A 24,525-nucleotide genomic window follows, 5' to 3' on the forward strand; every position below is an offset into this window, starting at 1 on the left:
TTCAAATATAATAATAAGGAAAGGGGTCTCCTTCTTTCTAGCTACAACTGCTCAAATTTCATGTTTCTAGGCCCTATGTTCAGGAGCTCTGCTCTCCTGGTTGCTCCGTGCTACTGCACAGGTCTGTGCAGATGTAGATGTTGAGATGTGGGCTCTGCAGGGTGGGCTGCCCAGAACCCCGAGATGGCCCCGTGCTCTGTGATGCTCGCCTGCCCTGACCACCCCATCTGTCTGAGTTGTACTGTGTCTCTGGGAAGAATTTTCTTGTCTTTAGACTTATGCTTCTTCTAGGCTGAGAACAACCTGCAAAAAAGGCCCTTTGGAGAGGAAATAATCGATTTTGTATTTTGACCGCCTGTATTTTGACATCAAGCCTGCCCTGGTTGCAGCAATGTGCGATACCACTACTTAATTGTTCCGTGCCTAGACCCAAAGGGACCACACAATGAGACTTTATAAAGTTTCGATTAAATAAACCACACTGATCTGCTTCTTTTTGCCTTTGTTTAGGAAATCTACCTTAGGTTGAAGATCAACCTGAAAGCTCTCTGTTATCAAGAGAAGGCTTTTAATACAGGCGGTACTGAGGGAGGGGAAAACAAGGTATTCCAAAAGTGAAGAAATCTGAGGGATTTTCAAGCAGGTAAGGTGTACTTGGGAAAATCTTCCTTCCCATTTTGATTTATTCTAAAAAATTTTTTTTTAATGTTTATTTATTTATTTTTGAGAGAGACAGAGTGAGAGTGAGGAAGGGGCAGAGAGAGAGGGAGACACAGAATCGGAAACAGGCTCCAGGCTCTGAGCTGTCAGCACAAAGCCTGACGTGGGGCTCGAACCCATGAACTGTGGGATCATGACCTGAGCTGAAGTCAGACGCTTAACCAACTGAGCCACCCAGGCGCCCCCCATTTTGATTTATTCTAAAGGAATTAGTATGTCTTGGGGTAGACAGAGAGGGGGAAGGATTAGAATGTGGCTCATCTGGCTTGTGGTTGCTGAGCCTCCAGCTAGATCAGGTGGCTTGGGGTCACCATCATGGGCTGTTGGCTGTAAGCTCTCTCAGAGCAACTGCTGCCCTTACATGGAAAACTAATATCAGTGGCCAACCTTCCAGGGAACACAGAATTCCTGGACCTTGTTCCATCCAGTCAGTAAGCCCACTCGATGTCAGACACAGTCAACGGTCCTGAGGGGGAGACTCTTGGGTTCATCAAAGGTGAATAGAAGTTTCTGGATGTACAATCCCAGCCACTCTCCTTCCTCCATGAGAAGGGAGCCCTGTCTGGTCTGGCTGATTGGACCCGGGCCAGCCCTGTACCACTACATCTCACCCAGCTTCCCTGGGGTGGCTCTGAGATGGTGAGAGGGACAGCAGAGGCCTGGAGCCGGATGTGCTATGGGACTGGACTTCAGTGTTTGAAAACACAGGTGGGCCTGGGGCACACAGAGCAGACTGTAGGTTTCTGTCATGGTCCTAGCTTTTGTTCTGAGTGATGGTTTTTCAGTCCTTATTACATTAAAAAGTAAAACCAAAAGCCCAAGGAAGTTCCAATAGGAGGTCAGACGCGGACCAAAACAAGAGAATGTCAGGAACCAAGGATGATGATTCATCCATAATCCAATTCTGTGTACCTGAGGGTCAGGAAATGGAATGCAGGAATAAATTACAGTAATGCGGTGTCTCAAGTGGCTGCAACAGGGCCTTTGTTGAGCTGGGGAAGGTGGGGGACACCGGCTGGAACACTTGCTCCCCTTTGGCTCCACCATGGCCTCCAGAAGGGAATAGACAGGGGTTTGAGCAAAGCGGAGCTGGCTTAGAGGCTAGTGGGAGGCTGTCAGGTCACCTGTAGGAGTCCAGAGATTCCTCTCCCGATACCCCCCGGAAAAGGGTGAGTCAGTGTCTGCCTGAGAGAAGCTGGACTCAGGCCCTTTAGAAGTTTGCCCAAGTTTGCAGGAGCCTGTCAGTGGGCGAGGGGTGCCTGTAAGACACGTTCCATACTTCTGGCTCTCTTGTCACAAGGCTTCCGATCCTGGAGCCCTCTAGGATGAGCACTGACGTGCATTTCACTGTCTCACATCAACCAAGAGCCAGGTTCATGGTGCCCAAGTTGTATACAATTTGGGGAGCCCTTGTAGAAAATGAACACAAATTTACCAACACAAAAATTAGGTACAAAAGCAGGTATTTATATAGAAGTGAGGGCTACTACCTATAGATTTACCTTCATTAGCTTCACAGTAAATTTGGCTCTGGGTATAGCTATCATCACTTCCATTTAAAAGATCATGAAATTGAGGCTCAGGTTGGGGTAGTGACTTGGCCAAGGTCAAACAGCAGGCAATAAGTGAACTGGAATTATAACCCAGATCAGTTCAGCGTGGCCCAAAGTGGTAGTAACATCCTGACCTGTGATGGTGGAGGTGACGGGGATGCCACTGTTATAGAAAGACTGGTTACCTAATTTGCATCATAAAATGATTTATGCCATCAGCCTATTAGGTTGTGTCTATCCAGGGCATGTTCTGTGCCAGGAGCGGTGTGGGGCCCTGGGAAGATGGAGGTAGTGGAGACGAACATAGGCCCTGTACTCCAGGAGGAGGATAGAGTGCTGATACCTGCCATCAGATGCTAGTGCAGGAGATTGCAGAGCAAAATAGATAAATCACTCTACCAGCTGCTCCCAGAAGACTCTGGGAAAGAGTCACACATCTTTAGGAAAATAACTCAATGAGCTTTTGGAAGTGGAAGGTGAGAGCCGTGGGCCTGAGTTGGGAGAAGGCCCCCAAGAGGTGGTGGGAGCCACTACTCCTGTAGGTGGGGGGGTAGAGGGAAGGGGAGAGGAAGATGGGCAGAAATGTCTGAAAGACAAAAAGCCCAACAAACCAGGCTGTCTATAGGTGGTTTCAGATTACTGTGTTTTTCTGCTGTAAATCTCCATATCCCCAAGGTATCAGTACCACTGGACCACCCAGGTGGCTTTGAGGGATGGCAAGTGTGTGTGTGTGTTTGTGTGTGTGTGTGTGTGTGTGTGTGTGTGTGTGCACGTGTGGTGTGTGTCAAGCTGAGTTCCACATCTGGGTTAGATTTAATAACTAAGGAAAGCATAATGGAGTGGAAGCAGGAAAAATGATGCCTAGGGCTTCACTGAAACCCTCCATTGGTAATAGGCAGGGTGGGGATTTGGGATCATTCCTCAGGTCTTGGAGGCAGATGGGTCCCATGGGACATCTGTGTTGTAAGAAGAAAGCACCACTATCGAGATCCCCTGGACCCCAGTCCCCACTGCTGTGCCATACGCGTTACCTCATTTAATCTCGCCTCCAGTCATAAGAGGGGGATGTTTGTTTCCCCCACTCTGCAAGTGAAGAACTCAAGGCTCAGATAAAGAACTCAAGGCTCAGATAGATTGAACAATTTGCCAAAAGCAGTAACTACCAAGAGCAGATCCATCTGATTCCACCCTCCCTAATTCCACATCTCCATCAGCCTGGCTGTGATATTCCTCCAACTTTGGTCCATTTCTAGACCCATGTACCCCAGGTTTCATAGGGAGGACTCACAGCACAGAGGCTGTGGATAAGTCCAAGGCAATTGGTTCCCCACAGGGCAGTCGCCTGGTTCTGCTCCCTTCTATGCGCCCCTCTTCCTTCATTCCTGCCACAGTCCCTGTTAGGTTTCTCAGGGAAGCCAGTGGAATATTACTGACCCAGTCACTGGCTCCCACCTCTTAAGTGGGAACATTACTCCTTTCCATCGACCAGACTGTCCCTGAATGTTGCCGAACATGTGGAAGCTGCTTTTAAGTGTGACCTCACCCATTAAGTAAAAATGCTAGGAGAAAATACATAGTATCTTTTTTTCCCCTGCCTCTTCATAGAAATTGAGAGAAAAACATTTTAATGGAACTGTTTAAATAAGATGAGGTCTTTAAAACTTGCCTGTAGGTAAAGTACTGGGTCATGCCAACGAATTTTGATGTGTTGGCCATCTGACTGTCATCAAGACACAGCTGCTTGCTTTTCTTCTTGCTAAAGTGTTAAATAGCTGTTAAGTCAGATCTTAGGTGATAACAAGCATCCAATTATCACTAAAAATGGAGTCTGGTCCCAGGGACCCGCTAGTCCTTGGAGATTCAAGGACAACTCTATGTGCTGGTACGGCTGGGCCCACACATCTTGGAGAAACAAATAAAAATGGTTATTTACTGAGTGCCTCTTATGTGCATCCATAGTCTTGTCCTAGCTGCACAGCAAAGTGGACGCTGTAGTTATCCCCATTTTACAGAAGAGGGAATTGATGTCCATGGTCACCAGCTGCAAGTTTCCCAGCCTCAGGAGCACCCTATCAGGGCACAGCCTGCCACAGCCTACCTCTAACATGGCCAGAAGGCCCAATCCAGCAAGAAGAATGCAGCTATTAGAGGCCGTGTGAAGGCAACCCTGGCAATTAGTATTGGGCATTGTGCCTGCTGTTTAAGGCAAGGTTCCTTTACTGTTTAAAAAACTGGATAAAAAAAAATATATATATATATATTTGGGTTCTTGTTCTGAGCAAGATGGAGTACGTGTACTCCAACATGCCTCTCCCACTGAATGCAACAAAAAAATCCTAGACAGAATGTGCACAGCAGCTGTCTGAGGACAATGAAAGGAATCAGGAGCAGGTGGATTGGAGAAGGAGATCAGAATCTGAAGTATCACCAAACCTGTGTTGAGTCTTCCATTTCCTCCCCTCTGGGACCATCTGCCTTCTCAACTCATAGGCAGTCTGAAAACTAGAAATGCACACCAGATGCAAACAGAATGTGCTGTTAAAGGAACCCTTGCTTTCTGGACCAGGAGTGGGAAAAGTGTCTCCTAAGGGTCAGAGGAAGTGGGGAAAACCCCTGGTTGGCTCCTTTCATTCTCCTACCTGGACCCCCAGCTAACCTCAAAGCAGCGGTAGCAATGGTGACAACAGCCAGGAAGGTGCCTAAATTTCTGAGAGAGGGAAATCTTCCTTCTGACCACTATGGTCTCAAAGAGGTAGGACACAATTCCATCCATTTTTTTTTCTCTCCTTGTCTTCCACTGCTTGGCCCCATACTCAGACACACTCTGGAGATTGCACAATACAGCAGGGAACTAATGCCCCAGCTCTCTTACCAGAGGGCCACAGGGGGTGAGAGTGTCAGAATGATTTCAGAAAGGACAGCTCTTAAGAGAGAGGCCCCATCTGAACTCCTAGGCTCGTGTCTAAGCTCTGTGTGCTTTGAGAACTCAACCGTGGATTAGAGCATCACCCAGGCACCCAGATGGCCACTGGGTGACTGAAAACAGATCTGCACAGTACTGCAAAGTCTTTGGAAACTGAACTGACATTAGAACCACAGTCCACAGGAGGCAGGTCAGGACTTGAGCCTACAGCTTGGCCAGATCCAGTTGCCTGCTAAAATAAAACAAAACTAAATCCAACATTCTCTTCAGGATTTAAACGAGGCATAGATTCTCAGAACATAATATTCAAAATGCCTAGAATATAATCTGAAGCTACTCAGCATATGAGGAACAAGAAAAATTTCTACTGATAAGGGAATGGACAGTCAAGAGACGCCAACTCTAAGAGGACACACATGTTGAAATTATTAGATAAAGATGCTGAGGCAGCTATGATAACTATGCTCCAGGAAACAAGGATAAATTCTCTTGAAATGAATAGAGAGATAAAAAGAAATAAAGAAATAGAAGACAGAAGAACTAAATAGACTTTTTTTTTGAACCTAACAATGCAATAACCAAAATAAAACATGCAGTGGATGGGATCAATAGCAAAATAGAGAAGAGTCGGTGACCTTGACAGATCAATAGGACGTATCCAATGTGAACACAAAGAGAAAAAATTAGAAAAACAATGAACAGAGGCTTGAGGATATGTGGAACAATACCAAGAAGTCTAACATTCATCTTGTCAGAGTCCCAGAAGGAGAGGGAAGGGACTATGGTGAAAAAAAAAATTATTTGAAGAAATAATGGGTAAAAACTTCTCAGATTTGATGAAAGATAGAAACAGATTGAAAAATCTCAGTGAACCTCAAATAAGATAAGCCCAAGGGAATTCATGCCCCAAAGCAGTCTAATCAAACTGCTAAAAAGTAAGACAAAGACAAAAAAATAAACCTTACAAGCGACCAGAGAAAAATGGCACTTTGTACAGAGGGAAACATTAATTTGTAGGATTGCGGATTTCTTGTATAAAACACTGGACACCAGAAGGAAATGGAGCCACAGTTTTAAAGGGCTAAAAGGCAAAAACTGTCAAGCCAGTATTCTCTGTCTGGTGAAAACATCCTTCAGGAATGAAGATGAAATAAAAACTTTCTCAGTGAAGGAAAGCAGAGAGAACTTAGCACCAATAGATACACTCAAAAAAAATTCTAAGGGAATGCTTTCTCCCTGAGATTTGGAACAAGCCAAGGATGTTCTGGAAAAAGAAAGCAATATGGCAATGGGGAATGAAAAATTGGTTGCTGGGGATTAGGGGTGGGGAATGTGTGACCACTAAGGGGGAGCACAGAGTTTTGGGGGTGATGGAATTTTCTGTCCTGTTGTGGTCATTACATGAAACTATATATAGAGAGAAAGCTTAAAACTTTTGCATCCAAAAAGAAAAAAAAGAAAGAAAAATTAATGTTAGCCTGTGTGTGTGTGTGTGTGTGTGTGTGTGTGTGTAGGGAGGAGTGTTGTACAAGGTGTGTGTATGTTTGTTTGTGTTTTGTGCCTTAAGACAATTCAAATGTATCGTTTTCCAGTCCTGCATGTTACAATCCAACACAGGTCTCTCTGGTCTCAATCAGGTGGATAGCCATATTCTGGAATTTTTTGAACGTTGAATGGTGAATAATGTTTAAAATTTATTTTATTTACACACCTTGCTGTCTATTACCAGCTAATCACAGCCCTGGGTGACAGTCCTGGAAACAGAACATTTTTATTTTCACTTTAAAAACAAACAAGCAGGGGTGCCTGGGTGGCTCAGTCCAGCTTGGGCTCAGGTCATGACCTCATGGTCCGTGAGTTCGAGTCCCGCGTCAGGCTCTTTGCTGACAGCTGGGAGCCTGGAGCCTGCTTCGGAATCTGTGTCTCCCCCTCTCTCTGCCCCTCCCCCACTTGTGCGCGCGCTCTCTCTCTCTCTCTGTCTCGCTCTCTCTCTCAAAAATAAATTTAAAAAATAAACATTAAAAAAAACAAGCAGATGAGCTCTAGGCCTCTCTCTATCCCTTTCACAGCACAGGCCAAACGTGGAAGGAAAAGCAGGGACAGCTTCACAGATTTCCTCTAGGAAGGAACACTAGTGGTGGTTGGGACACTGAGGGTTATCCTCTGGTTCCAGTAAGGGTGAGGAGTGTCTCCATCCTGACCAGCGCCTGCAGGAACCTGGAAAAAGAACTGAGGTGGGGCCAGGGGGAGAAAAAAGGAACACGCACTGAACTTCCCCTCATCTCCACAAACTCATCTAGAGCTCTCCACCAAAGTTCTGAAAACACCTCACCTCCCATGAAAACCCTGCCTCGGTGAGCCATGTTCCTATGATTTAGGCTCCTCCTTTTCTCATTACAGGAGATGAACCCAGAACCTAAGAGTAAGCCATGTAATGCTTCTTGTTAATTTATTCAAAACTAGTGTTGGAGCGTCTATAGGGTCTCAAGTAGCTGGGTACACCGATGTAAACAAGAGGGGTTAGTCCCTCACCCTTATGGCACTAAAGTCTAGGAAGAAGAACACAGAAAATAAACACATATAACAAATCCGATGGTGGTAGGGCTGAACAGGAACTAAAATGGAGTGATGGGATGAGATTCTGGAACCCCATCCACTCACACACTTCCTAAGCTGCCGCCGTGGGCAAGGCCTTAACCACTCCACGTTTCACCCACCTTATCTGACACGTGGGGGGAACAATAGGACCTACCTCCTGAAGCTGTGAGAATTTTGCAAAGTAATGTCTATTTCATGGGATTACTGTAGTGCGATGGGATTACTGGTATGCGATAGTACATGTTAGGTACCCTAATTATGGGTAGTTTCGGAGGAACTATATTTAGAATTGCTTCAAGCTTCAAAGAAGTCCTCTGAACAGGTATGAATTCCTCACTCACCCACCCCCACCCCACGGGCTTCATGCTGTTTTCCCATGTGTCAAGGAATTGGAGATGTCATGAATCTTACTTAGACTCATTCCCTTCCACCTGCCCTCCTGAAAAGCAGTCTCTTCATTAAAAGAATATAACTCTTGGGGCGCCTGGGTGGCTTAGTCGGTTAAGCGGCCGACTTCGGCTCAGGTCATGATCTCGCAGTTCGTGAGTTCGAGCCCCACATTGGGCTCTGTGCTGACAGCTCAGAGCCTGGAGCCTGTTTCGGATTCTGTGTCTCCCTCTCTCTCTGACCATCCCCCATTCATGCTCTGTCTCTCTCTGTCTCAAAAATAAATAAACGTTAAAAAAAAAAAAATTAAAAAAATAAAAAAAAAGAATATAACTCTTTAAAAGCAAATCAGCACTGTTCTCTCAGTGGGAGTGTAGAAAACTCTTGGGGTTAGAAAAACCTGTGTTTGAAGGCTGACTCTGCCAGTATTTGCTGTGTGATCATGGGCAAGCAGCTTAACCTCTCTGAGCCTCATTTTTCCAACCCAAGAAATGTGAGTGCTTACATATGATATTCAGATTTGATTTGAGGTCAGGAAGTACCTTTTATTAGAGTAGCTATTTTTGTTATTATTAGGTCATGTAATGCGGGATCTAGGCAAAGGTTTATTCTGGAAACTGAATTAAGCAAGCAACTTCACAAGCAGGATGCACAGTGCTGAAGTGGAAATCATTGATGGGAAGACAACCCCACCTCCATCCTGTTATTGTGCAGGACAGTTGGATCCCTAACTGGGGTTACTGAGGGGTCAGAGCAGAAAGGACCCTTAAAATCAGTGGCCTGACATTTCATTTTCAGGCAGGAAGGTGGACAACAGTGTCTTGCCCCAGGCCACAGGGCCCCTTGACTGCTCAGTTGGGTTCCCTGAGTTTGAGAGTGTTACTGGGCTTCTGTAAACACATGTGAATCCCCCACAAATAGCCACTGTGGCTCAGGAAGGGGACAACAGCCACTGCAGCAAAGGATGGGCAGGATGGGGGCAGAGGGGCCAAGGCAGCCTGGATGTGGCTGAGAAAGAAGTCAGAGCATGCCAGAAGAATGGTCCCTTCCCAGCAAGAGGTTTCTCGTGTTGTTTTCACTCTGTCATCACTTGGCAGACCTTGCTGTACATTCTGGATAGGAATCTTTTCCAGATTACCTGTGTTTGTTCATATGTGTACACGTGTATATGTACATACATGCAGGCATGGATGCATGTATCCATTTATTTTATGTCAAATTATATGTGATTTTCCTCTAGCCTAAGGCTGGTTTTCATTTTCCTAAGAGTGCTTCTTGATAAGAAGTCTTTAATTTTCTTTTTTTTTTTTCAATATATGAAATTTATTGTCACATTGGTTTCCATAAGGAAGTCTTTAATTTTAATGGAAGACAATTTACTGATTGTTTTATAATCAGTGCATTTCTATCCTGTCTTAAGAAACTTTATTCTGCTATGTTTTCTTCCAGAAGTTTTCTAGTTTTAGCTCTTTTTTAAAAAAAAAATGTTTATTTATTTTGAGAGAGAGAGAGAGTGAGGGAGTTTAGGGGATGGGCAGAGAGACAGGGAGGGAGAGAGAATCTCAGGCAGGCTCTGTGCTATGAGCACAGCACAGAGCCTGACGTGAGGCTCCATCTCACGAACTGTGAGATCATGACCTGAGCCGAAATCAAAAGTCGGACATTTAACCGACTAGGCCACCCAGGCGCTCCTAGTTTCAGCTCTTGCATTAAGATCCATTACACATCTTGAATTCCTTTGTGTGTGTGTGTGTGTGTGTGTGTGTGTGTGTGTGTGTGTTACGAAGTAGGGGTCAAGGTTCGTTGTCTCTATGGGTATGTCTAGTTGCTCCAGTATGACCTGTTAACGTGATGTTCCTCTCCCCATGTGGGTTCATCGACTGCATCTGGGGGTCCCCTTAAGCGCGCCTTGCCCTTTTCCACTCGTGCACTGGACTGTCTACATCAGTGCCACACTGTCCTGGTAATTGTAGCTTTATAGTAAGTCTGGGACTCAGGCAGTGTAGAGTCCTCCAACTTTAATTTTCTTTACCAGTGTCTTGGCAAATCTAGGTTCTTTGTAATTCCACTAAATTCTAGAATCAGCACATCAATTTCTGCAAAAAGTCTGCAGGGATTTTTTCTTTAATACCAGATTTATTTTTTAAGAGAGATGTTAGGTTTACATAGAAATTGAACAGAAAATATGTACCACTTCCTTCCACCCCCCACACAGCCCCCCTTCCCAATCTCCCCTATTGTTAACATGTTGCACGACTGACGTGTTAAAATTGATGAGCCCACATTGAGACATTATGGTGAACTAAAGACCCTAGTTCATATAGGGTTCACCCTTTGTGCTCTTATAGTTCCATAGCTCTTAACAAATGCCTTATGTCATGTATCCACCATTACAGTATCATGCAGAATGCTTTACGCTGCTGGACCTCTTCATCCCTCGTCACCCCTAATCCCTGACAATCACAGGATCTTTTAACTGTCTCTATAGTTTTGCCTTTTCCAGAAGGCCATGTTACTAGAATCATACGATATGTAGCCTTTCAGACTGGTTTCTTTCAGTAAGCGGTATGCTTAAGGTCCCTTCAGGTTTTTGAAGGGTGATAACTCGTTTCTGTTTATTGATAAATAAAATTGCATGGTCTGGATGCATCACAGCGTGTTTATTCACCTACTGAAGGTCATCTTGGTTGCTTCGAAGTATTGGCAATTAAGAGTAAAGCCGAGGTAAATGTTAGTGAGCAGGCTTTTCTGTGGATATAAGTTTTGAACTTATTTGGGTGTCTCAACGTTATGCCACTCTTGCTTCCTGTGGTCCTTTTGTGATAGGGAAAAATTGTTTTAAGAAAAGCAAGACATTTCCTTGTAGAGGAGGGAAAAGTCTTGGTTGAGCAGAATGCCTTGATGAGCCTTTGTGGCTGTGGATGGACAGCCTGGGGGCACAGCCAATGGGATTAGAAGCAGAGAAACTGCGTATTTTATAATGCAAACCAGGACACTTGGGAAGGTAAGAGGGGCATTGTTAACCTGGCACAACAGGCAGAACCTGGTTTTATTCTCCGTAAATCTAAGCGTATGTTCCCCCTTGGTAGAAATGAAGCCAAGAGCTAGTGAAACCCCCGAAATCCCCATGTTGAAATAAAGCAACAAAACCACAACAACATGACTAAATTTAAAATGACTGGCATACCACAGGATGGCAACTGAAACTCGCATACACTGACGGTGGGAGTGTAAGGCGGTGTAACCACCTTGGAAATCAGTTAGGCGGTTTCCTGAAAAGTTCAACGCTCATCTACCATCTGACCCAACCACTCCACTTAGGTATTTACCAAAGAGAAATGAGAGCATGAAACCCAAAGATTTAATGTGAGTGTTCTGGGAGCTTATTTGGTATAGCCAGAAACCAGTCTAGCATACTTCAATTGTACTTCAATTGTACTTTCTAAAACAATTTAAAATAAAAAGGAATGCTCTGAAAGAGAGAGGATTTTGTTTTTTGTTGTTGTTGTTTTAAGCTGGTGGGAGATGGTTGGAGTAGGTGAGCCAGGGTGAAGAGGAGGGAGGTGAAGGGGAACAAAGGGACCCAGGAAGGAGTTGAGTCTGGAGCCAACAGAAGAGAAGACCAGTGAACAGTCCCAGTTAAAGACGGGGCCCCAGGAGAGGGGACACCTGAAGGCTTTAAGACTAATAATGTCTCCGGGCATCTGGGTGGCTCAGTCAGTTAAGCGTCCGGCTCAGGCCGTGATCTCACACTACAGAGCCTGCCTGGGATTCCTTCTCTCTCTCTCCCTCTCTCCCTGCCCCTCCCCTGCTCATGCGTGTGCTGTCTCTCAAAATAAATAAATAAATAAACTTAAAAAAAGACTAATCATGTCTGACAGTCTATTTTATCCAATGTGCTATTTTCCAATGTAACCCCCACACTTATACTCTGAATCTTTTTTTTTTTTTTTGAAGTAGGCTCTACCCCCAACATAGGGCTTGAACTCATGACCCTGAGGTCAAGCGTCATACGCTCTACTGACTGAGCCAACCAGGGGCCCCCACACCCAGAATCTTTAATAAGAAATGTAATGGCCTCGAATGAGTGCTATCAGGGACATAAGGTAGAGAAGCTGAGTCTCTCTGGAGAGATATGGGATAGTGAGAAGGGGCCAGTGGCAAGCTGCCAGATGAAAGATCCAGAATTCATTGCAAGCAAAACTCACAGCCTGAGTGACCCGGTGACATGTCTGACTTTCAAGAATCCCTACTGAGACTGGCAGCTTGGCGGGTGGGGAGAGAGGTCCTGCTCCACAAAGAATGGAAGTTTGAGCCAGTGTCATTTGACTCTCAGAAGGACAGGAAGTGAGGGCCTGGCTGACACCTGTGTTACCTGAGTATGTCAAAGAGCAAGGGTCACATCATCCCCTCTGAGTGCCGCGTCCCGTGGCCACTGCTCCTTACAACAGAGATCTCACCTGGGGCTTTGGCCAGAGAGACAGAGTGAGGGAGGTCGCTGGCCTGCTTCTGAGTCAGCAGTTTCAAAGGGAAATGGCGCTTCAGGGGAAGGGAGAGGTGGTGGAAGGGAAGAAGGGAGAGCAGTTTTCAATTTTCAGTTTCCACATCTATCTGGAGATATGATGATGAGCGTCATGGTCTTTGCCAATGGCTTTGAGAGGCCAGTAGTCCCTTCTATGGCCTGCTCCTCAGCAGAGATGGTCGAGAGTCTCTGCATGGTGTTGGACTGACTGCTAACAACACTAACTTACTAAAGAAAAAAAAAAGAGAAAATAAATGGGAAAAAAAGAGAAAAATGAGAAAAACAAAAAGAATATTAAAATATGAGAAATAAACAAAAAGTGGAAAGAAGTAAAGGGATAAAGAAAAAATTAAAAATGAGAAAAACAAAAGAAAATAAAAATGAGAAAAAGCAAAAGGTGATAATAAAAGAGTAAAGCAAAAAAGCAACACTGGGAAAAGACTAACAGAGTAAAGAAAGAAAAAAACTTTTAAACTAAAATTTTAAAAAAATGAGAAGAATAAAAATTTCAAAAGAAAAAGAAAAATGAGAAGAAAATAAGACAAAAATGAGAAAATGGGGGGAAAGTAGAGGAGGATGAAGAAAAAATGGCCAGCAACACACACTGTGATTTTGTGATATAAGAAGAAATACATATTCTGTCTTCCTCCCCAGTTCCCATCAGAGAGATTCTAAGAGGCTGGCTATTTCCCTGAGTGGTAGGGGTGAAAGGAACACCTTTTGTTATTCATAATAAGCCCCTTCAAAACCAGACAGGAGTTTATGTTAATTAGATGACTGGTATCTAAGAGCCTCTCCCAGCTTTAGAATGGGAGCAGGTTGCCAGAGGAACCAACCATTTGATGGGTTGGAACTTCTTTCAGTCACTCTCTAGCTTGCTACACCTCCCTCCACCCCCACCGCCCCAACTTCCAAGGACAGAAAAGGGGCTGGGGATTAAGCACTAACGACTAATGATTTAATCAACCATGCCTATAATGGAACCTCCATAAAGAACCCTAAGTCAAAGGGTTAGAGTTTCTGAGTTGGTGATTGCACCCAGGTGCCAGGAGGGTGGCACACCCCAAAACTCCACCAGGAACAGAAGCTCCTGACCTTGGGACTCTTCGATGTTGCCATATGTGCCATATGTAGCTCTTCATCTGTCTGGTCAGTTTGTATTCTTTCTAATTAACCAGTAATACCAAGTAAACTGTTTCCCAGAGTTCTGTGAGCCATTATAGCAAATTATCAGCCTTGAGGAGGGGGTTGTGGGAACCACCAATTTACAGCCAAGTCAGACATAAGTGAGGGTAACCTGGAGATTTACTACTTGCAATTGGCCTCTGACAGGAGTCCGTCTTATGGGACTGAGCCCTTAATCTGTGGGGTCTGTGCTAATTCTGGGTTGAGTCAGAACTGAATTAAATTATAGGACATCCAGTTGGTGTCCACAGAAAACTGGAGAATTGTTTGCTGTAGAAAACTCACACATTTGGTGTCAAAGGTGTTGTGAACAGAGAAATGGTTTTCTTCTATAGACAAAAACTGAAGAAGGAAAAAAAGTTAACTTTGTTGAAAGTCCCTCAGGTGAGCAAAGTGAGCTTCCTGAGCTAAAGGCCCAGCTAGGCCCAGCCAGGGACTTTAATAGATGTTTGGAATTAAGCAACAATGACTCCTTACGAGTCAAAGCAAGAAATAGACCTTTCACAGTTAGGAATACTCCACAGTGGTTTTCTCACCTTTTAGAATCCAGAGACCTCTAATCTTAAAGCAAAGTGGGAGGACCCCAAAGAACTTTTTGTTCTTGTGGATCGTAGCAATCAATATTTACCTTACTAGAAATGAAAACCTGTGGGATGTCTCAGTGGCCTTTTTATGTCTGGCTTGAAGAGCTATAATACCTTTTGGCTTTTGAAGAACTTGTAGTATTTACATCTAAACTATATATATTTTTTGTGTTTATTTATTTTAGAGAGACAAAGTGTGAGCAGGGGAGGGGCAGAGAGAGAGGGAGACACAGAATCCCAAGCAGGCTCCAGATTTTGAGCTGTCAGCATAGAGCCTGATGCGGGGCTGGAACCCACAAACTGTGAGATCATGACCTGAGCCGAAGTTGGTTGCTTAACCAACTGAGCCACCCAGGCGCCCCTAAACTATCATTTTAAGTTTATTTATTTTGAAAGAGAGAGAGTGCCCAAAACAAGTGGGGGAGGGAAGTGGGGGGAGGGAGAGAGAGGGAGAGAGAGAGAGAGAGAGAGAGAGAGTATTCCAAGCAATCTACACACTGTCAACATGGAGCTTGACGTGGGGCTCAAACCCATGAACTGTGAGATCATGACCTGAGCCGAAATAAGGAGTAGGATGCTTAATTGACTGAGCCACCCAGGCGCGCCTACATCTAAACTATTTAATTCCCTTTTCTTTAAATTCCAAACAGTACAAAACTGTTCCATTACATAAGACATAATAAGCTGTACTCTTAACATCTACAAAGCTGAGGGGAAGACAGTTTTCATCATATTTTTATTTCTTATTTATAGTTCTGCCCAGTTTCTTTTGAGCAGATTCCTGTCTCTAGGGTCTATATAGTAGTTGCCTCTGTGGTTTGAGAGACTAGGGATTTCTACTTTGTTTCTTTGAGTATTTTATAGACATTTTTTAAGAGCAGTTATAGGTCCACAGCAAAATTGGGTGGAAGGTACAGAGATGTCTGTGTACCCCCTGGCCCAACACACACATAGGCTGTCTGACTCGTATCATCCCACAACAAAATGGTAGGTGTGTTACAACTGGCAAACCAACATCGGCACATCATAATCACCCAAAGTCTATAGTTTACATCAGGGTTCACCCTTGTATATTCTATGGGATTTTGACAAACGTATAATGACACATACTCATCATTACAGTATCGTACAGAGCAGTTTCATTGCCCTAAAAGTCCTCTGTGCTCTGACTATTCATTTCCCCATCCTCCCATCCTTGGAAACCACTGATCTTTTCACGGACCACAGTTTTGCTTTTTTCAGAATGTTTCATAGTTGGAGTCATGCAACATGTAGCCTTCACAGATTGGTGTCTTTCGCATAGTATTACATATTTAAGGGTCATGCGTGCCTTTTCATGGCTTGAGAGCTCATTTCTTTTTAGTGCTAAATAATATTCCATTGTCCAAATGTACCCATGTTCATTCAACCATTCACCTCTTGAAGGACATCTTGGTTGCTTTTGAGTTTTGACAATCATGAATAAAGTTGCCATAATCACCCATGTGCAGATTTTTGGGTGGACATGAGTTGTCAACTCCTTTGAGTAAGTACCAAGGAGCATGATTGCTTGATCATATGGTAAAAGTGCTTCTACCCAGACAGTTTTGTAGGAAATTGCCACCTGTCTTCTAAAGTGGCTGTGCCATTTTGCATTCCCACTGGTATTTGATGATGTTCCACATCCTCACCAGCATTTGGTGGTTTGGATTTTAGCCATTTTAAGAGATGTGTAGTCGTATCTCATGGTCATTTTAATTACAGTATTATGTTCAGCATTTTTTTGTGTGCTTATTTGCCATGTGTATAATATATCTTCTTTGGTGGCCATGTCTTTTGCCCATTTTTTAATTGGGTCATTTGCTTTTGTGTTGTCTGATTTTAGGAGTTCTTTGTATATTTTGGGTCACAGTCTTTTATCAGATACGTCTTTTGTATATAGTTTCTCCCAGTCTGTGCCTTGTCTTAATGTCATCTGTGCCTTACACAGAGCAGATTTTAATTCTGCTGGGATCTGGATTGGGATTCAACTATAAGTCAATTCAACTGGATTGGGATTGAACCTGTAGGTCAATTTGTGTCGTAGATCACAAGTTGTGTTGTGTCAGTAGATCACTGAGGAGAAATCTCTAGGCATCATTGAAGGACACGCTTCACTGATGGGAAGGGACAGCCTGGCCTCAGAAGGGAGTGGTGAAGGCTGGCATCTTGCTGGCCCAGGAGGGAGGGCTGATTTTCATACTGATGTGGCCCATCTCCTCTTCCACCCACCCTTGGGCCTGAGTCACAGCGTCGTGGTCAAACCTTCCCCTGCGCACCCTTGGTACAGCTGTGAACACACCTCTCTGCACAGACACACACAAACACACACACACACACACACACACACACACACACACTGGGGAACATTACTGCAGACACCCGGTGTGGCTTCCTGGGACACAACCTTTTATGGCCTAACCACTGCCAGCCCAAGGAAAACGCAGTCAGTGTTCCTGCCCAGATAAACCAGACTAATTAGTCCTTTCTGCTCTGAAGGCAGAGACCTCATTGTATAGCTATAAACCCAGGCAGGACAGAAATAAGAGACACATTCCAGAGACTTGTGTCACTCTCCTCAGAGATGGGCAAATACAGCTGCTGGATGGTGGCATAAAATACTGTCATTCATACACATGGGGCCCTTTTGTGGGTTTGCCCACATGAATCGTCCTCCTTTTACCTTGTGTGCTCGCCAGGGGCCTGGAGTTCCTGACTTCCACCAGCCTCCTCCAAAGCAAGGCTTCTGTGCATTTCCTTCGAAATCCAAATTTCTCCCGGATAAAATTAGATCAGAGATCTGGGGTTTCTGGGAAGCTGCCTAGGGAGTGGGTGGCTGTGGACCATTAATGGTAAGGGTAAGTTAAGGCAACACTAATAACAATGATGTTGATGTGGGAGGCAGAAGCCCTCCTGCCAGCCTCCTGCCAGAACGAGTTCTATCTTTCTCTGGCCCCGGCAGATGGTCCTTCTGTTTTTCTAGTTGATTCTGGCCTCAAAATTATGTCCATATTTAAACCAAAGTCTCAATTGTTCCACCTGGGTATATCCTGGCCTTCTGCTGCTGCTCCTGATAAATGACTCCTTATCCTTGGCTTCCATCTCGGCCCCTACAGGATCTTTCCTGATGCCCTCAAGCACAATTAACCCCCCACACCCTGTGCTTTTGCTCTGCCCAGCATAACCTTCTCTGTAGTCATTACACTACAATTCGTCACTGGTCTCCCGTCCCTCCAGACTACACTCCCTGCCTCAGCAGCCACTGGACATATTCATTTTCTGCATGTCACATGGTTGCATGCGATAAATATTCCCTGAATCACAGCTATAAGTGGGTGCTTTAAACAAAATCTAAGGCTAACACACATGTGCCATCCTATAAAAATCCTGCCATTCACAAGGAAATTCAGTAGACGTTCCCCTCAGGTGTGCTTGATGCACTATGTGTGTGTGTGTGTGTGTGTGTGTGTGTGTGTGTTCATGGGGAGGGGGCTGTGAGACCCTCTGCAATGAGGCTGTAACCAGTAAGCAAGAGACAAATTCCCATCTTCCTTGACCCCCAAGAAAACCTGACCAAGAATCAAGATCTAAAGTGGAATTTGGCTTAGCTGACAGTTTTCATTTCTGACCACGGGAGTCAGAAGATGTCAGGTAGTTGCCTGCTACCTACCCCCACTCCCTGGAAAATTTGACCTGAAACCAATTAATGCCCTGGCTTTGTGGGAACTGGGCCCTCCTTGTGATTTCTCTGGGATTTTCTTCTTAGCCCCCTTCCCACATGACCTACCTCAGTTCTGTCCATCCTTCACCATTTTCCAGGAAATCTCCACACACTCAAGTATGTCATGAGTTGAAGAAGGTTTGAAGTTTGCAGGGTCTCAGGAAGGGTCATGCTGTAGCCCATGTGTGGCTTTCCGTCAGCTCTCTGGATCCACCCTCCTGCCCCCAGAACAAGTTATTTGTCTTGTCCAACACTAGGTGGTTCACCTTACACTCGAGCCCCCTTGAGATCTTACCTGCTAGTTTGAGATCTATTTAAAAAAAGTTCAAGTTTTCCTCCTAAGAAAAGTTCCAGGGAAAAATTGTTCCTTTGAATTAAATGTGATACCATAGAAAGAGTAAAGCAATGTTTTAGAAGTAGGAAAGTTTTACATTCTCCTGCCACCAAGAATAATTTGAGGAAGTTATTCCAAGCCTCAGTTTTCTGGTCTGTAAAATGGAGTCAGTGATATTAATCTTCCTAAGTCATTCAAGATTCATGGTACATAAAGGTTCCTCAGAAATGTTTGTTCCCTTCCCTTTTCTGGTTAACAAAACACCACCGTGTGAACAGGAAAACCTGGGGTTTAGTCCCTGTGCTGTCTTTAACAGCTGTGTGACCTTGGGGAAACCATGTTATGCACCTGAGTGTCGGGTGTCTCTCCTGTAAATGAGATGTTCAGATTGGTCTCTAGACTAGATTTTATTTTATTATTAAATTTTTGAAAAGAATTCTTTCCTTCCTGGAAATTTTAGTTTTAGGATTGAAAAGAAGCAATCTAGAGAGTGAAGGCTATCAGCTTTTCAGAGATGGATTTGGGGCTGGGATGGGGTGGAGGTTTCTGTCACCGTGCTGCTGGAATCTGCCAGAGTCACTCAGCATTTTAGGAGTCAACCCCTCCATCGTGAGACAGCAAAGAGGTGAAGCTGGTGCAGTGCTGGGGGTTCTGATGCTGGAGGGGGAATGACCAAGAAGGAGAACGTTGAAAGGAAATCAGGAGAGAAAGTTAGGCAGGTATTCTCCAATGGCCAAGTTACTCTTAGACTCTCCAAATGGTGCAGCTGGATGTGATCGTTTGAGACTCGGTCTAATTCTCCCTTGTCACAGATGCGGAAATGGTAGTCCCAAGGGTCTAAAGGATTCATTCAGTCCTCCCTTCTGGGAGCTTGGTGATTCCCCTGTCACCGTGTCTTCCCCACGGAAACCACTTCTATTTCAGTTGGTCGTGACTCCAAGAAGGGAAACTTTTGTGTATATTTTGGCCCCAACAAATGGCAGGACCAGTTTTCTTTAAAAAGCTTTCTTGAGGGATGCCATTAGTCTCATGCAGTTTTAATAGAGGATTGTGTTTCTGTTTCCCAGCCCTGTCAGTTGCCATGAGTACAAACGTTCATTTTTAATGTAGCATGATTCACAGCAGTATGGTATAAAAATGGGAGAACTTCTCTTCTGGCAAAACTTATAAGACAAAACTGAAGGGGGGGGTGGGAAACAATCATTTCTTGAAGATAAAAAGAAATATTGATTAGACTTTCATTTACTAGACAGTGTAGCCCATCAGACCAGTTATCGTTGCAATTCAATTTCTCCACATTGTTCTGAATATTTTAGACATGTCTCCCTCTTCCTGTTCTCTAAATAACCACTAGCTCTTCCAGAGCTATTAACTGTGTATGGGGAAGGAGCTAGAAAAATTATAAGCAGAGAAGCCAAAAGGTAACTGTCAGTACAAGCCATGGAATCTCCTTTGGCCCTTTCTTCTTTGGGAAGCACTTTGATGAGGGAGACCTATCCACTTTGCACCCCCTACCCTTCTTACCTCCCACTCCCCTGCGCCACCCCCTGCTCCCTGTTCTTTTTCACTCCTCAGGTGTGGGAATCTTCCTCCCTGGGCATGGAGCACAGACACAGTGCCCCATGGGGACCCTGGCTATGGGCAACGACGGAGGCTGAGTGGTAGGGGCTTTCCAGGGACCCCCCTAAAGACCACTGTGAAAGCCTCTTGGTGTCTACTTGGCGTAACCATGGGAACCAACGTTACGTGCAATAAGCACCGTGATAAACGTACAACAACCCCAAGAGGATGGGACTCTTGCTATTATTCCCATTAAACAAATGAGAAGCTGAGGCACAGAGTGGTTAGGGAAGTGGGCCTAGGTCACACAGCTAGTAAAAGGGTGGAGCCAGGATAAGAACCCAGGCCTGTGGCTCCAGAGTCCACACCCTGAACCACCACCCAGACTGCCTCCAAACGATACATCCTAAGTGCCTGGTGCAAATGGGCCAAGTATTGGCAAGGATAAGGAGAAAGCAGAAAACCCATATGCTGCAGGGAGGAGTAGGAATCGGTACGTACGTGTGGGGGAATGATGTGCGGTTTCTCACAAAGTGAAACATGCACGTCACAGGACCCAGCAGTCCCACCTCTAGTCACATACCCAAGAGAAATGAGTGCATATAGCTGCCAAAAGACGTTCCAAGAAGGTCCGCATGTTCACAGCACTGACACAATAGCCGCACCCTGGAAGCCACCCAAGTGTCCCCTGGCAGATAATGGTAAATAAATTATGGGATAGTCATCCAGGGAAGTACTAGACAGCAATAAGAATGAACAAACTACCTACAGTTTGGGTGGATGTCACCACCAGTGTTGAGGGAGAGAGAAGCCCGATACCAACAGTTATACACGGTATGTTCATTTACATAAACTTCAAAACCCTCCAAGCCAATCCATGTTAATGGAGGTCAGAGCAGTGGTCACCTTTGGGGACAGTGCCTAGAAAGGGGCACAAGGGAGACTTCTGGGGGTGCTGGTAATATACTGCTTCTTTTTTTTTTAATTTATTTTTAATTTTATTTATGTTTGAGAGACAGTGTGAGCAGGGGAGGGGCAGAGAGAGAGGGAGACACAGAACCCAAAGCAGGGTACAGGCTCTGAACCGTCAGCACAGGCCCCGATGCGGGGCTCGAACCCACAAGCTGTGAGATCGTGACCTGAGCCGAAGTCAGATGCTTAACTGACTGAGCCACCCAAGCACTCCTGTAATTTACTGTTTCTTGATCTCAGTGCTGGTGACAGGGGTCTGTTGTCTCAGTGAAAATTCATCAAGCTATGCATATGATCTGCATGTACATTTTTAAATGTTTTTAAATGTTTTTATTTATCTTTGAGACAGGGAGAGACAGAGCATGAGCAGGGGAGGGGCAGAGAGAGAGAGGGAGACACAGAATCTGAAACAGGCTCCAGGCTCCAAGCTGTCAGCACAGAGCCCGACACGGGGCTCGAACTCACGGACCATGAGACCATGACCTGAGCCGGAGTCAGACGCTCAACCGACTGAGCCACCCAGGCTCCCTAAATGTACGTTTTACCTAAATACAAAGTTAACTTGAAAATTACACTCTCTAGTACAGTGCCTGTCAACACAGAGAGTTCAGTAAATGAGCTTCTTTCTTCTCTGCCTTTTCTTTGCCTGCCTGCTGGTCTCTGGATGCCCCTTGTTGGTTCCTCTGGTCCAGGCACTGGCTTTCCAATGATGTCACAGTGTCTGGGGTCAGGGGTTGCTGGCTCACAATGGGGTTCCCAGAGTCTGAGACCTGGGGCATCTATCTAGGAGATTTCCTGTCTGGGTCAAGGGCAAGAGAGCACCCATTTCCTCAGTGGGAGCTGCTCAGTGGTCCATGGGGCCTGTGCCTTCCCTGCCTCCGCAGGTATCAGAGCTGGCTGTGATGTCTTGGAAAGAGTTTCATGAGCCAGGAGAGCATGGTTCAAATTTAGGCTCTGCTAGAAACTTGCTCTGCCACTGAGTTAGTCGCTCGGCACAACTGAGCCCCCACTTGCTCATCACAAACTTCTTGACGACCTAATATAGGTAAAAAATATAGGGTGTTTGCTCCCAATATGATGTTAGCACAGGGCCTTGTTAATGATAATGTGGGGTTAGGGCAAAGAGAGGGAAGCCCGGCATGGCGAGAGTAGGGCACAGCCATGCAGAGAACCCGGCCTTATCCATGTACTCCTGTCTCAGAGTTTCATGCACCCTTCACCTGCCTGATTAATAAAAGCTGAGGCTTAACGTCCGGTGCTGTGGGCCATAGGTTTCTGCAGAGTCCCCACAGACAAGGCTGCAGCCTGCAGAAGCTTCAGGATTCAGGCTTACTGCGACCCCCTTCACGAAGACCACTTCCCAGATTTCACTGTGTCTAAAAGCAGCTGGCTGGTTTTACCAACAGTAATGACTCTTGCTTTTGTGAGCAGTCAGAGCTTTCATATAGGAGGGATCTCAGAGAATGTGGGCATCCTCCCTATCACCAAATCCCCTCCAGAACCACCCCCCTCACAAGGCCTTGTCCTGCCTCTGTTTGAAAATCTCCAGTGCCTGTGAACTTGCTAAGTTTCACTTACTGCCTTCCACAGAGAGCTCTTGAAAAGAGATCTTGGCCTCACCATTGGAGGAAGATTCATAAATATGAGGCTTTGCCATGATGTTCAGAGGTACAGACACCGTGAGGGAAGGTTTTGATGAGAACAGAGCGTAGAGCTCACCCCTGATGGAAAAGGATATCCTCGGCCCTCCGCCGAGCCTCTCGCGAGCCTCGTGGAGCCGGGGTGCCCCAGAAGGCACTGCTCCTGAGGATGCCCGACCTAGCATGGGGGTGAGGGAAGGTCTGGCAGAGGTACCAGTGCGGCTGGTAAGCTCTTGTCTTCATGCCATCTGTGGCAGGAAGGCCACTGGGCTGCGGATGCGGACAGGACCCCACCACATCGGGAAGACGAGATTGCCTACTGCAGTGCTTCTCAAGCCTTCTGGTCCCAGGGCTCTTTAATACCATTGGAAGGTATTGAAGACTCTAAAGAGATTTCCTGGGTTATAGCTACCAATATTTAAAATCAAAACTAAAATTTTTTCTTAAGTATGTATTTGGTAATTTATTTAAAAGTATAGGACTGCCTGGATTTGAATCCCATTTCTGCCACGTAGAAGGTGCTCAGTAAGTGTTAGCTGTTGCTGTTATCACAGCAGGTGCCCAGTGTATACTTGGTTGATTTTATTTCTTGAGCACAAGAGCTGGAACCTCCGACAGTAGGATTCAAACCAGTGCCTCAATCTCAGCAGTGAGCACTACGGGTTAATACGATTGCTGTACAGGCGCAGGCCGTTGTTGCTTCACTTTTGCAAATAGGATCGGAATAGTACAGATCCTGATAACAGGATGGACGCTTGCCGTAGAGATATCAGCTTCTTGGCCAGAGGACAAATGCCCCCGCTCACTGAGAGACCTTGGCCAGTTTTTTTTCACTTCTCGCTTCCATTTGCCTGTTCTATAAAGTGAGGTTAATAATAATACTGACCTCGTAAGTGTGCTGGGAGTATTAACCAAGATAAGGCACTCGGCTCACTATCTGCCACATAGGCAGCACTTGATAAGTGCTACCTATTATTACTGTTAACCAAAGGTTTTGGATAGCGTGTCTGAGTCACACCTCTGGAGCTCAACCTTCTAGAAATACCACAAGGGTACTGCTGTTGACGTAAAAGTAACTGCCTAGATGAGCCAATTTGCGGGATTCTGGATCAGAAGTTATTGTATTGTATCTGCAGTATTTTCTTTAGGTACTTGGGTCATCAGAGGCAAAGTGCACAACTGGGCAGTGTTCACAGACTCCTTTGGGGGTGTGCCTGCTCCTTGGACATTGATTGTACCTGCAGACGCACGGGGTTCCCCTGTGGGCTGAGTCATACACCTGGCAGTTCCATCTCACCTGCCAGATGAGCATTATGGGCTTTGGCCACACTTACGAGGGTGGAAGGTTCTGGAGCCTCACTTTGCCCAGCACACAGAACTGTGGGTAGTAATGGCTTCTGGAACTAAGACGGATTAAATTAACATCAAAGTCCTGAAATTCCATTTTCAGCCATGTTTCCTATCACTCCCATGATCTCCCCCATGATCTAAATCCTTCCTGAGAGTTACTGTGTATGTTTTTTTCCCCACTGAGAATCACTGATAGATAATCCAAAAATTAAAAGACATTTTGTCTGGTTCTGGGAATTCTTTTCTCCGACAAGCACTGTAAGCCTCTACTCTATCATATGATGGGCCACAATCTGCTTTGTGGTCAAGTCATTGTTATTTGACAATGCCACAAGCATTTATTGAACTCCACCTATTTGTCAAATACTGTGAATAGATACAAGGGTGAAAGCGTGAGCCACATCTGGACCCGGCCTGTGTCCAGCTGCTCAAACAAATGACCACAGTGCAGAGGGCTG

The 24,525-nt window shown here is 45.3% G+C and overlaps 1 protein-coding gene across 3 annotated transcripts in view; it reads left to right on the plus strand.

Annotated features, from left to right (window-relative positions):
* The window catches only part of EEPD1 (endonuclease/exonuclease/phosphatase family domain containing 1), a 240,787-nt gene that overhangs the window by 44,891 nt on the left and 171,371 nt on the right, over nucleotides 1-24,525 (plus strand). For all 3 annotated transcript variants that reach the window (XM_078440574.2, XM_078440579.2, XM_078440577.2), the window contains one exon: nucleotides 511-643. The gene's annotated coding sequence lies outside the window, so the exon portion shown is untranslated. The remainder of the gene's footprint in view (nucleotides 1-510; nucleotides 644-24,525) is intronic.

The sequence above is a fragment of the Panthera onca genome, chromosome A2, assembly GCF_046562875.1.
Source record: "Panthera onca isolate mPanOnc1 chromosome A2, mPanOnc1 haplotype 2, whole genome shotgun sequence".
Classification (NCBI taxonomy): Eukaryota; Metazoa; Chordata; class Mammalia; order Carnivora; family Felidae; genus Panthera; species Panthera onca.